At 41.3% G+C, this 12,334-nt stretch overlaps 1 long non-coding RNA gene across 1 annotated transcript; it reads left to right on the forward strand.

The window, feature by feature from the left end:
- The first annotated feature begins 7,738 nt into the window (after positions 1 to 7,738).
- Positions 7,739 to 11,870, forward strand: LOC112181344. Its single transcript, XR_002928803.2, has 4 exons — positions 7,739 to 7,936; positions 10,633 to 10,701; positions 10,797 to 10,886; positions 11,800 to 11,870. It is a non-coding gene; the product is annotated as an uncharacterized LOC112181344 (long non-coding RNA).
- Positions 11,871 to 12,334: the final 464 nt, after the last annotated feature.

Raw genomic sequence — 12,334 nt, forward strand, 5'->3', positions numbered from 1 at the left:
GGCCTGGAAACATCACCACCGGTCCGGTAGCCGCGAGGTAATTAGCCAGGCCATAGGCTGACGCTGACGCAGGGCTGTTGTCGGACAAGCTCTACTTGGCACGCAGGAGAGCTGCTAGACTTCGACTTTGAGCGACTAGATCCAGAGTTTATCTTTCATTGACTAACCAATTTACTATATACTAAAGCTCCTGCAGTATTTATTTACTGTTCACTCAGGGTGTAAATAATTATTTTGCCCTTCAGTTTAATGAATTGACGTTTTTGCCCTTCAATTTAATATATACAAAAAATTCTCAAGTTTAATTTGTTCGGGGAGCTTCGATTGAATATAATCAAAACCTCGAAGTCTCCACCTTTTTCGGGAAGCATCTGTGAAAGCCGACTTCAACTTTTACACAGTTCCAACTCTGGCATGAACATCGACCAACATCTGTGAAAAACAGTTTTATTCCTTATGTTTGATAAGATTCACTGTTTTAAACATTTAACTATGCTTCCCTTCTTTCACAATGATAGGGAAACTAACACTGAACCACCAACATCATCAATGGAGATCATCAGCAAGGAGTTTTTGAACTGCCAGATCACTTTTTGTAAAAACAAAACTAGAGGAAGCTTTTGGACATCCTCCACAACATCTGTACCGGTGGTGATGTTACTAGGACATGATCTACTTCATGTTTGTTATAAAAAAAACTTAATCTTTTTTAATATAATGATCAATGTCAACTATATTTTCTATGCTTTTAAATTTAGTTCTTAAATAACATTGTGTTAGCTCCAAAACCTGCGGCAAAGCGCGGGCACAATTTCTAGTCAAAATTATATGAGAATTTTGGGCGATTAATATTTACATGTTTAAGTATAATGTATTGAGAGAGATTGATGAGAGAGATGTGTTCTTATTATTGAGAATAGGAGCCCTATATATAGGGATTACAAAGTGCTAGTTCTAATGTTACAAGGAATACCAATCCGTGTAGGATTGGGAAATCTAGAACCTTCTCTCCTATTGCTACTCCTAGTTTGATAAGGCACACTAAATCGATATTCCTTCAACACTCCCCCTTGTGCCGCTTCAAACTTGGTGGTGACGCTTCATCCGTTGCCTCGTTAAAAACCTTGCCAGGTAACAAAAACCCTGTGGGATAAAAATAACCCTGGTCGAAGGACAAAAGAGCACAACACGTCCTTCACTCTTCGAGATCGAACATGTAGACATCATAACTCCCCTGATGTCGATATCTCCCCCTGATTGCTATAATCGTGGGAGTTCGGATAACTTTCTCAATCCGATGCTCTTCACATGTTTCTCGAAGGTGGATTTAGGTAACGACTTAGTGAATAAGTCCGCTACATTATCCTCTGATCGGATTTGATTCACTTCAATCTTTAGAAGTGATTGTTGTTGCTGATTATAAAAGAACTTAGGCGATATATGCTTGGTGTTGTCGCCCTTGATGAAACCTAACTTCATTTGTTCAATACAAGCTGCATTATCCTCATAAATGCATGTAGGTTCATTTGTGGTAGACTTCAAACCACAACTTCCTTGAATGTGTCGAATTACGGACCTTAGCCATACACATTCACGTACAGCTTCATGTAGAGCAATAATCTCTGCATGATTTGAGGAAGTAGCAACAAGGGTCTGTTTTGTAGACCTCCAAGATATCGCAGTGCTTCCCATGGTAAAGACATAACCAGTTTGGGAGCGACCTTTGTGAGGGTCAGAGAGGTACCCTGCATCAGCAAAACCTATCAAGACATCATTGTCGTTTTGATGGAGGGAGATAGGAGAACGCCGGCCACCATGAGCGGTGGCGGCGCCGGCGGCGGCAACATGGCCGGCGGCCATTCCATGGACGGGGGCGTTTTGCCTCTTGGGGTCCAATCCCAATTTTCCGTCATTCCTTTTCTCTCTGTAGGGATAGAATATGCCCATATCAATCGTACCTCTTAGGTATCGAAAGATTGTCTTTATACCAATCCAATGGCGGCGTGTTGGCGCAGAGCTATGTCGAGCTAACAAGTTCACTGCGAATGAGATATCCGGTCTTGTGCATTGAGCTAAGTACAATAATGCGCCTATTGCACTCAAATAGGGCACCTCGGCCTCTAATGGTTCTTCGTCCTCATCCCTTGGACGAAACGGATCTTTTCCGGGCTCAAGACTACGGCTGATCATGGGAGTACTCGTAGGCTTTGCTTTATCTTCATTAAAGCGCCTTAGGATTTTCTGAGTATATGCAGACTGATGGATCAAGATTCCATCACTACGGTGCTCGAGTTCTAAACCGAGACAAAACCGTGTTTTCCCAAGATCTTTCATCTCAAATTCGGATTTCAAGTATTTAGCAGTTTCCTTCAACTCATCTAGAGTTCCAATTAGGTTCATGTCATCGACATAAACTGCTACGATTGCAAATCCGGAACTTGTTCTTTTAATGAACACGCATGGGCATATTTCATTGTTAATATATCCCTTCCCAATCAAGTAGTCACTTAGACGGTTATACCACATCCGTCCGGATTGTTTTAATCCATATAGTGAGCGTTTTAACCTTATTGAAAACGCGCTCCGTGGTTTAGAGCCACTTGATTTGGGTAATTGAAGTCCATCTGGAACCTTCATATATATCTCTGAATCTAGATCCCCATAGAGATATGCTGTAACCACATCCATAAGCTGCATGTCAAGTTTTTCGGAAACTACCAAACTGACGAGGTAGCGGAACGTTATAACGTCCATTACGGGAGAATATGTCTCCTCGTAGTCAATTCCAGGGCGTTGTGAGAAACCTTGCGCCACAAGGCGGGCTTTGTATCTAACAACCTCGTTTTTCTCATTACGCTTTTTAACAAAGACCCATTTATGGCCAACAGGCTTTACACTTGGGGTGTCTGCGTTACAGGCCCAAATACCTGTCTCTTTGTTAGTGAATCCAATTCAACCTGGATTGCATCTTTCCATTTAGGCCAATCCGCTCTTTGTTGACATTCTTCAACAGAGCGAGGTTCGATATCATCATATTCTATAATTCCTTTTGCAATATGATATGCAAATGCATCATCAATCGCCATAGAATTTCTATCCATCATCTCATGTACACTAGTGTAATTTATGGAGATCTCTCTATTCTCTGGAGTTGGTTCTGACATTGGAGCGTCCCCCAATGATGTCTCTTGGACATAACCATAATCCGGAATATTCTCATGAGATGGATTATTTACATCGATGATTAATGGATTATTTTGTGCCGAACTCGCTTTCTTTCTTGGGCGAGAATCCATCGAACCTATGGGCCTCCCGCGCTTCTTGGCGGGAGCCGTGGGCCTAGCCACAACGTCACCATCATTGAGAGATGGGACGTTGGCGCCATGCTCATGCATTCTTGAGTTGGCGTCATGTCCTCTACTTTTAGGGACATCAATCCTTGCAGGCACGTTTGCAGCAGGTATGTGTGATCTCGTCACTTTAGCGATATCAGAAAACGCATCAGGCATCGAATCTGCTACGTTCTGAAGATCGAGAATTCTCCGCACTTCAATTTCTGACTGTGCGGTTCGGGGATCAAGATGAGACAGAGTGGGGACAGACCACGACAATTCCTGTCGTTCCTGTTGAACATTGATGTTCTTATCTCCCCCTAACGACGGGAAGACTGTCTCATCGAAGTGACAATCCGCAAATCTAGCGGTAAAGAGATCGCCTGTCAAGGGTTCTATGTAGCGGATAATCGTTGGAGAATCATATCCAACATAAAGGCCTAATCGTCTTTGAGGACCCATTTTGGTGCGCTGTGGCGGCGCAATAGGCACATAGACTGCACACCCAAATATGCGTAAGTGTGAGACATCAGGCTCATACCCAGTAACCATCTGGGACGCAGAGAAGGGTTGAGTGGCAGTGGGCCTCAGACGAATAAGCACAGCTGCATGCAATATTGCATAGCCCCAAGCAGAAATAGGGAGATTGGTGCGCATCACCAATGCTCGAGCAACCATTTGTAGTCGTTTAATGGTGGCTTCTGCGAGACCATTTTGGGTATGAACATGAGGAACAGGATGTTCAACATCAATCCCAATGGACATGCAATAATCATCAAAAGTCTTTGATGTAAACTCCCCAGCATTGTCTAATCTTATAGACTTAATGGGATGATCAGGGTGGTGAGCCCGTAACTTAATTATTTGTGCTAGGAGTTTAGCAAATGCAGCGTTCCTTGTGGACAATAGCATGACATGTGACCAGCGTGTCGATGCATCAACCAACACCATAAAATATCTAAATGGTCCGCATGGTGGTTGAATAGGTCCACAAATATCACCTTGGATTCTTTGCAAGAATGGTATATTTTCTTTGGTGTCCTTTGCATAGGATGGTCTCGATCCTAACTTTGCTAAAGAGCAGGCTTTGCAGAACGAATAATGGGCTTTAGAAATAACCAATGAGGATTTTGGTTGAGCCATGAAGTCACTTTGACTTTAGAAGCAGAAATTGGAGTCAGGGGAGCAGGGGTGGCGTCAAAGCCACCCTGGAGCCGCAGGGGGATGGCGGCGCCGGCTAGTGGTGGCCGGACTTGAAGGGGAAGGCGCCGTGAGGCGTAGGTGCTCCTCCTTGATCCAAATTTCGAGTTTTACTTCCTTTCGTTCTGAAAAAGGGATGTCCGTGTGAAGTCTTTAATATACGGATCATCATGTCACGACCTGGGTGTCCCAAACGGTCGTGCCAAAGCCTATATGTGTCGGAATCCCATAAATCATCTCTCATGACATGGTTGGATTCAATGACTCGAATAGTGGTTGCATACAACCCACTAGAGCGACACATAAGTTTCTCTAAGACTCGTTTATGTCCGTAGTCATTAGAGGTGATGCAAAGGAACTCTTGTCCATTCTCACAATGTGTTTCCACATGAAAACCATTGGCTCTTATATCTTTGAAGCTCAATAGGGTTCTTCCTGCCCTAGGAGCATAAAGAGCTTCGGTGACATTCAAAGTAGTGCCATTAGGCAACATAAATTGAGCTGGTCCTCGACCATGAATCAATTGAGATGGTCCAGCCATCGTAGTCACAGAAGATCGAGTAGGCGCCATCCATAGGAATAGCTGCCTGTTTCGAAGGATGGTATGTGTAGTGGCACTATCCACGAGGCATTCGAGCTCTCCGGGAAACATACTGAAAAATAATAAAGTTCGAATTTAGAATATGTCCAAGACATTTGAATAAAATAAGTCGATACTTTATTAATGATAGCCAATGATTACATCAAAGTTTCTTGACTAAAATCTAATCCAATATAAAATCAAATAGTAGACAAATCGTAGTCACTTAATCCGTTCGGTAATTTCAATTTTGTTGTGACCAGGTAAGGTAAGGTGAGATTTTGGTGGAGCGTTGCTCACTTTTAAAACCGTTCTCTCAGATCAAACCTTGCCTAGACATCACAAGTACTCTTGAGTACGCCTAGAGGGAAAAAGTTAATACAATAAGTCATGTTATTGATTTAAGGCATAATTGCCATTACATGATTCTTGGAAAAAATAAAGGACTATACTAATCAAAATCTGCAGCATCCTTGTGCAATTCTTTGTCAGATTTAAAGTCCGCTATGGTGAGATTGGCGTGTGCATCATCACCTTCTTCTTCTACATCTTCGGCAAGATAGGTCTCATGTTCTCGAAATTCCCTATATGCCTTGTAATGTGCAGCTAATTGTTTGCTTGCATTGCATTGCTTGAACCAATGTTCAATAGATCCACATCTATGGCATGCATCATTACGATTTCCTCCCTTGAATTGAGATGCATCTTGTGCATGAGGACGAGATTGGCGTCCGTGTTGGACATTGGCGCCACCCCTATGGCCGGCGGCCTTGTGTCCCCCTCTCCCACGTTGGCTTTTGTTGCCACGTGTTCCCGCTCCATTGTGGCGGTTTCCTTCCTTTGTAGGGCGGTTATATGGACCAAAACGTCCGTTATGTCCCTTATTGTTAGGGTTCCGCTCCTTGCGCCCTCCTTTGGGTGCATGATTATAATTCGCCTCCTGAACGCTCTTAGTTCCGATAGGCCTTGAATTATAATTCTTCACGAGGATATTATCATGCTTTTCAGCTACAGACATAATAGTAATGAGCTGATGAAATCTCGTGATCCGTCTAGTATCGAATTCCGTTCGATATTGTTTTGAGAGCAAAATTGCTGAGACGGGGAAGGTGGAGAGAGTTTTCTCAATTAGTTCTTGCTCTGTGACAGGTTGTCCACAGAACCCCAACATGGTTTTGAGGCGTAGAACTTCTGAATTATATTCAGCTACAGACTTGAAGTCGGCGAATCGTAGATTGCCCCATTGAACTTTCAAGTCAGGGAGGAGGGTATCCTTGATATTACCAAATCGCTCTTCTAGCGCGACCCATAATTCTCTAGCATCCTTGATTGCCATGTACTCCAGTCGGAGTGATTTATCCATGTGGCGCCTCATCAAGATGAGGGCGGTGGCATTGTTCGTAGCCGTACGCTCAAATATGAGAGTAGGATTAGGAGCTTGAATTAAGGTAGGATCCCTTTTGAAGTGAGATGGTGCTCAACATCCGTGGCCCAACTATGATATTCCGAGCCAGTTGAGGTAAGTGCAGGGAAGTCAAGTTTCGACATCCTGAAATAAGAAGAAGAAATATATTAGTTTCGGAGTTAAAACTTCCACGACAACTAAATATTTAAGATTTCCGAGCTATGCTACCAAGAAATCGATTTCCAAGAAAATTGGATTAGACCGAAACAATGATGTTTATAAGGTCATAAATCGATGCTTGCGGACGCTCTTAGTCCGAAGTCTTACGAACGCTCTTAGTTCGTTAATTGCGTGAATCCCCACGATTCCGCATTGAATCGAACCCACGTTCTATGAAAGGTGGGATGAAGAAGAAGGGAGGTTTTTAAGTCCCCGAGAAAAAGAAGAAATATTTAACTTCGAATTATAGGAACTTTAAAACTTACTCTTTGAATACCTACTTGTATTTGGATCACGCGCGTGTCGATGCAGGCGTGATGGAGCGAAGCAAGTTGTGTAGAAGTTTGCAGCGACGTGGGGTAGCAGGGGCTGCAGAGATGCTGCAGTTGCAGCGAGTTGCAGCAGAAGAAAAGAGGAGCTGCAGAGGCAGTAGCGCTGCAGGGGCAGCAGCGTGCGCAGGTGTGCGCGGTAGGAGCAGATGCGCTGCAGGGGCTGCGGGCAGCAGGGGCTGCGGAGGTGCGCTGCAGGGCAGGTGCACAGCGGGGCTGCGGGGCAGCAGGGGCTGCGGAGGTGCGCTGCAGGGCAGGTGCGCAGCGAGGCTGCGGGGCAGCAGGGGCTGCGGAGGTGCGCTGCAGGGGCAGGTGCGCAGCGAGGCTATCGAGGGCTAGGAGCTTGCGCAGATTTTTGAGGAGAAGAAATTCTTTTCGGGTTTTTGGGTTTTAGCTTTTGTGGTTTAGGGCTCGTGCTGATAACGTATTTAAGTATATTGGTATTTGAGAGAGATTGATGAGAGAGATGTGTTCTTATTATTGAGAATAGGAGCCCTATATATAGGGATTACAAAGTGCTAGTTCTAATGTTACAAGGAATACCAATCCGTGTAGGATTGGGAAATCTAGAACCTTCTCTCCTATTGCTACTCCTAGTTTGATAAGGCACACTAAATCGATATTCCTTCAACATTACAAACATTTTTTTCTTTTTCTTTTTAAGCGGTAAAATATTGGGGACTACGTTTGTACTACTTTTTTGGGTGGTGAAGTTCTCAAAATTCTCTGTTTTGAAGAAATGGCAAGCGGTCCTCCTCCGTCGTCGTTGAAGGCAAACACGGCAGCAGGAGACCCCAAATTCGATCTCGTGAAGCAGATTCGCAGCCACGAGGTTGCAATTGCAGAGCTCAATGCTCTTTCATCGTCCCGGGTATCTCTCTCTCTCTCTCTCTCTTCAAATAAAATCCAAAATTTATGATTTTTTTATTTGTTTCATCAACCCAATCTTATGAATCGTGTTTGAGTAGAAATTTTGGCTATTTGGTTTTGGAAAAGAAAAAAAATTGAAGTTGGTGGTGGGGAGTCTGGTTACGCAGACACTGTAGCTAATCCTTCAGGTTTGGATTTGATTGGTGCATTTGAGAGTTTCAGAATCTGCTTCACTATCTGGACTCTATTATATGAATAGTTGTTAAGACGTAGTTTAGTTTAGTTTATTTGAGTCCTGATGAGGTTAGTATAAGTATGAGCAATTGATTCAGAGTCACTAAAGCAGGGCCTTGCATATGAAGATGGAATAAAAGAAATAACAGGTTTGAAGTAAAAACATGAGAAGAAGGGCACAGGAAGTGGAAAGAGGACAGCAAAAGGTATGAATGAAGATCATTACCTGGAATGCCTGGAATATAAGTGGTCTGGTGAGCATTCGGAAAGGACAAGTTGTGAAGGTTCCAAATTCCAGGGTCTGATTTCTCTATCAGAATGTGGTAGGGGATGTGGTATTGTGGTGTTATGGATTACAAAGTAGATGTCTGTTGTGGAATCCATAGTGGGTGCTTTCTCTTTCAGTTAAAATAGAACGGATAGGAGCAAAACCGGTGGTTATCCGGTGTTTATTGGCCTTATAAAGTTAGAGGGTAGCTTTGGGGAGGAGTTTGCGGACCGTGAGCCATGTTGGTGTGTGGGAGGAAATTTTAATGTGGTCAGACTTACTTCCGAAAGATAAATGGGTGAAATGCAATAGCGAAATTTGAGAAAATCTAGTAACTTCATTTAGGGCGCCAATATTTGTGACGGAGTTCTTCAGAATGCCAAGTTCATTTTGTCTAATATGAGGTAAGAAGCAGTTTGCTGCAGAGTCAATAAATTTTATGGTCGAGGAATGGGAAGACAAATTCTTAAATGTGAGGCAGCTTGCTCTTCCAAGGTAACATTTGATCATTATCCAATTCTTTGGACATGCCTAATGTAATATAGGGTCTAAGGCCTTTAGATTCGAGATATATGGTTGAAGCATGCTTCCTTTGTGAAAGATATAAGTGGTGGGAAGTTGGGAGCTTCAAGGTGGGAGGGTTAAGCTTATATTTTAAAAAGAAAACTAACAGAATGGAGTAAAGGTTGGGAGACTAGGGGAAATAAAGAAGAGCTGGATGTACAGCTGATTATCTAGATGTGTTGGAAGAGAGGGAGGGCCTGAATGAAGAAGAAGACAGACAGGCTTCCTTGAGGAATAGATTTGGTTAATTGGTGTTTATAGAGGAGATTAATGGAGGCAAAGAGAAAAGCTACAGTAGGCGAAGTGATGTACGACAACAACTCTAAATTTCATACAGTGACTAATTGGAGAAGGAAGAGATAAATGAATAACTTGGAGTAGTTGAGGACTTCTAATTTTTTCAATTTTAAAAGAGGTAGTTGAGACTTGGGTTGCTTTGAGATTTGAGAAACTTAATTGAGTAAGTTGGATCGCTTTAATTATACAAGATTGTAATCAAGCTCTGAGAGAACTTGCTGGGGTCTTGAAGGATTGGAGTGGAGCACAAGTATAGGCAAAAATGAGGTGATTATAAAGGTCAATTTTGCAGTTTCAAATTGCTGCTGCAAGGATATGTCTCCAGGACCTGGCGGTTTTACAGTGTTATTATTTCAGCAATGCTGTGACAAGGGTGTTGTGGAAATTATTTATTTTCAGAAATAGAATAGTTAATGCGGAAGGCAGATCAGATCTTTGAAGATTTGGAATTAGAGACCCATAAGTCTGATAACCAGCCTTTATAATATCATTGCTAAGGTGCTAGCTGCTAGGCTTTGAGAGCTATTAGGTCTGATAATGTCATCACTACAGGTGCCTCCTATGTGTGAACTGTTTTATCTTTGCATCAGTTTGTTATTCTGCAGGTTTTGAATTTTTATTGAAAAGAATATAAGAATGGAAAAGGAAGAATGCTTGAATTTGTTGGTTTGGAACCAGCAATAAATTTAGAAGGGATTTATCTCCTTAGTCCCTAGTCCCTAGGGTGAAAGAACCAAGCAGAATCTGGCTTGTTTGGGCTTTACTTGGTAGCTATTATCCTAGTCAAGTTTCAGAGTAGGAAAGAGCTTGGAGAAATAAGAAAAGTAATAAAGTACTTTGTAATAATAATAAGAGGACGAAGATTTAAGGGAAGTTTTATGAATTACATGTAAAAATATTTCAAAGAACGGTTCTTTGTGGGTTGCTTTATGGACTCTGCATCTAATTTATTATTTTTTAGTGGAATGTTATTTCATGGGTTGTGGTGATTGCAGTTTCTTTTAAATCTCTGTGGATTCCTAAATGTGTTATTTCAGTTTAAACTCTTGATGTTGTTATATGTAATCAAGCTTGTCAGTTAAGTCTTGGGTCTGCGTGTGACAATTTCATTTTCTGCTGAATTGTTAGTCTAAGTTTTTCAAAAATGAGTAGGCTCTCGCTCTTTTGATTGTTTTTTTTTTTTAATATGTTCTGCCTTTTAGTTTTCTTTAGGTTTCTCACTTTCATTCTTTACTATATAAATTCAAGACCCAATTTTCTTTCTCATCCTTTCTTGTGGATGGAATGCTTTCTTCCTTTACTGAAATGTGAATTTTGTTTTTCCTTAACTACAGACAGTGTATCAGAAGAATGGGAACTTATTTTCCGTACAACAATCCAGAGAGCATCGGCATCTGAACAGAGTAGAAATTTTCCATCAACTCTTGAGGTGACTTTCTCTTGCTTTGAAACAGCTCTACTGATGCAATTTTCCTTCTTCATTGTGGATATTGGTCAGAACAACTAGATTTGACTAAAGCAAGCCTTGAAAAGTTGAATTCTTCTTGATACGGCTTGGTCTACATTGATGCGTTGGCAGCTTTCTAAGGTAAAAAACCTGTGTGTTGATTTTCACATTTATCATACATGTATTGGAGAATGAACAACAGATTGCATGCAGATGCAGTATGCTTAAGGGGCCTTCTTTTTTTTTTTTTTTGTTTGCTGCTTCCTGCTTATACGGGAATAGTATTGCAGAAAATGTTCCATTGACCTGTCCCTGTAATGATATATGTAAAGTAGTCTTTATATCTGGTCAATACACAATCAAGTACAAGCATTGTGGACAAGTGCCCACCACAGCGATATTAGCCTGAACTAAACAACAATCAAGTACAAGCTTGTGTGTAAACCTAGGTGTGTGTCATATTTGTGTGAGTATAAGGGTCAGGTTGAGGAAGGTTCTTTATGTTGGTGGTGCACTTTACAGTAGTCCGGGTGGAGAATATGGTTAAAAAGAAACTGAGATATTTGGGTGGTGATGGTGATGGATAAAACTGGGTTCTGGGGAAGAGATTGATGTCAACTTAGGAGGATAATATTTGATATTAAGAAGACGGTTGGGAGGAGATAAAATTAAGGGTACATTTACTATTCATACCAGAGGATAAGTGGATAACCATATGGGGTCTAAGTGTCTCAACTAAACCCCAAAAGCTACCTATAAAACCTTCGCAGTTGTTTTGGTATTCCTCTCATAGCTTTAACCAAATTACTTTTATTGCGTAATATGTTCTTCAAGAGGAAAAGCTCATGTTAACTACCTAGCGAATGAGTCTTAGACTCTTAGTTCTTCAAATCACATGAGGATTCTTCTGCTGCTAATATTTTCTGGGTCCTGGTTCTTTGATTTCAAATTAAGGGATTGTGTATGGTTGATGACTCGATTTCTATTCATGAGGACTGATTTGATACTTTTACTGTTTTAATTGTTTTTTTTTTTTTTTTTGTTTGAAGAACAGGATAAAGAACAGGTGCATTTCTTATTGCATGGAATTGTGCTGTTTGGGAGTCGAGGAGACATTTTCCTTTTAGTTATGGTCATAGAACAAATTTCCTCTGCTTTTGTATTTGTCTTGGTGTTACGATCGTTGGCCTTTAGCATATAGATATATGGTTGAAGAGAAGTAGTCATGGGAATTTTCGGAGAAGAATATTTTACAACTCAAATATGATTTTGAAGTATATTTTTGAGTTATTTTCCCGTAATACCTTCATCTGTTTTAGATTTATTGTGTTCTTTTTAGTTTTACATCTTTGCACCATTTGGTGAATCCTTGCTTCTGCTGTTTCTTAATTGAAGTACTATTTGCATCCCACATTGCCCTCATTGAGGTTCTTTTCTATAAAAGAAAACGTCTCTGTAATATTAGCCAAAATCGCTTTACAAATATATACGCTTTGTCCAAATCATTGCTTCAGGAATACCGTCACAGAAATGTCAACCAAGATCAGAAGTTAATTTCCATTTCCAGCTCTGCTCAAATCATTAGTAAG

Source organism: Rosa chinensis, unplaced genomic scaffold, assembly GCF_002994745.2.
Source record: "Rosa chinensis cultivar Old Blush unplaced genomic scaffold, RchiOBHm-V2 RchiOBHmChr0c29, whole genome shotgun sequence".
Classification (NCBI taxonomy): Eukaryota; Viridiplantae; Streptophyta; class Magnoliopsida; order Rosales; family Rosaceae; genus Rosa; species Rosa chinensis.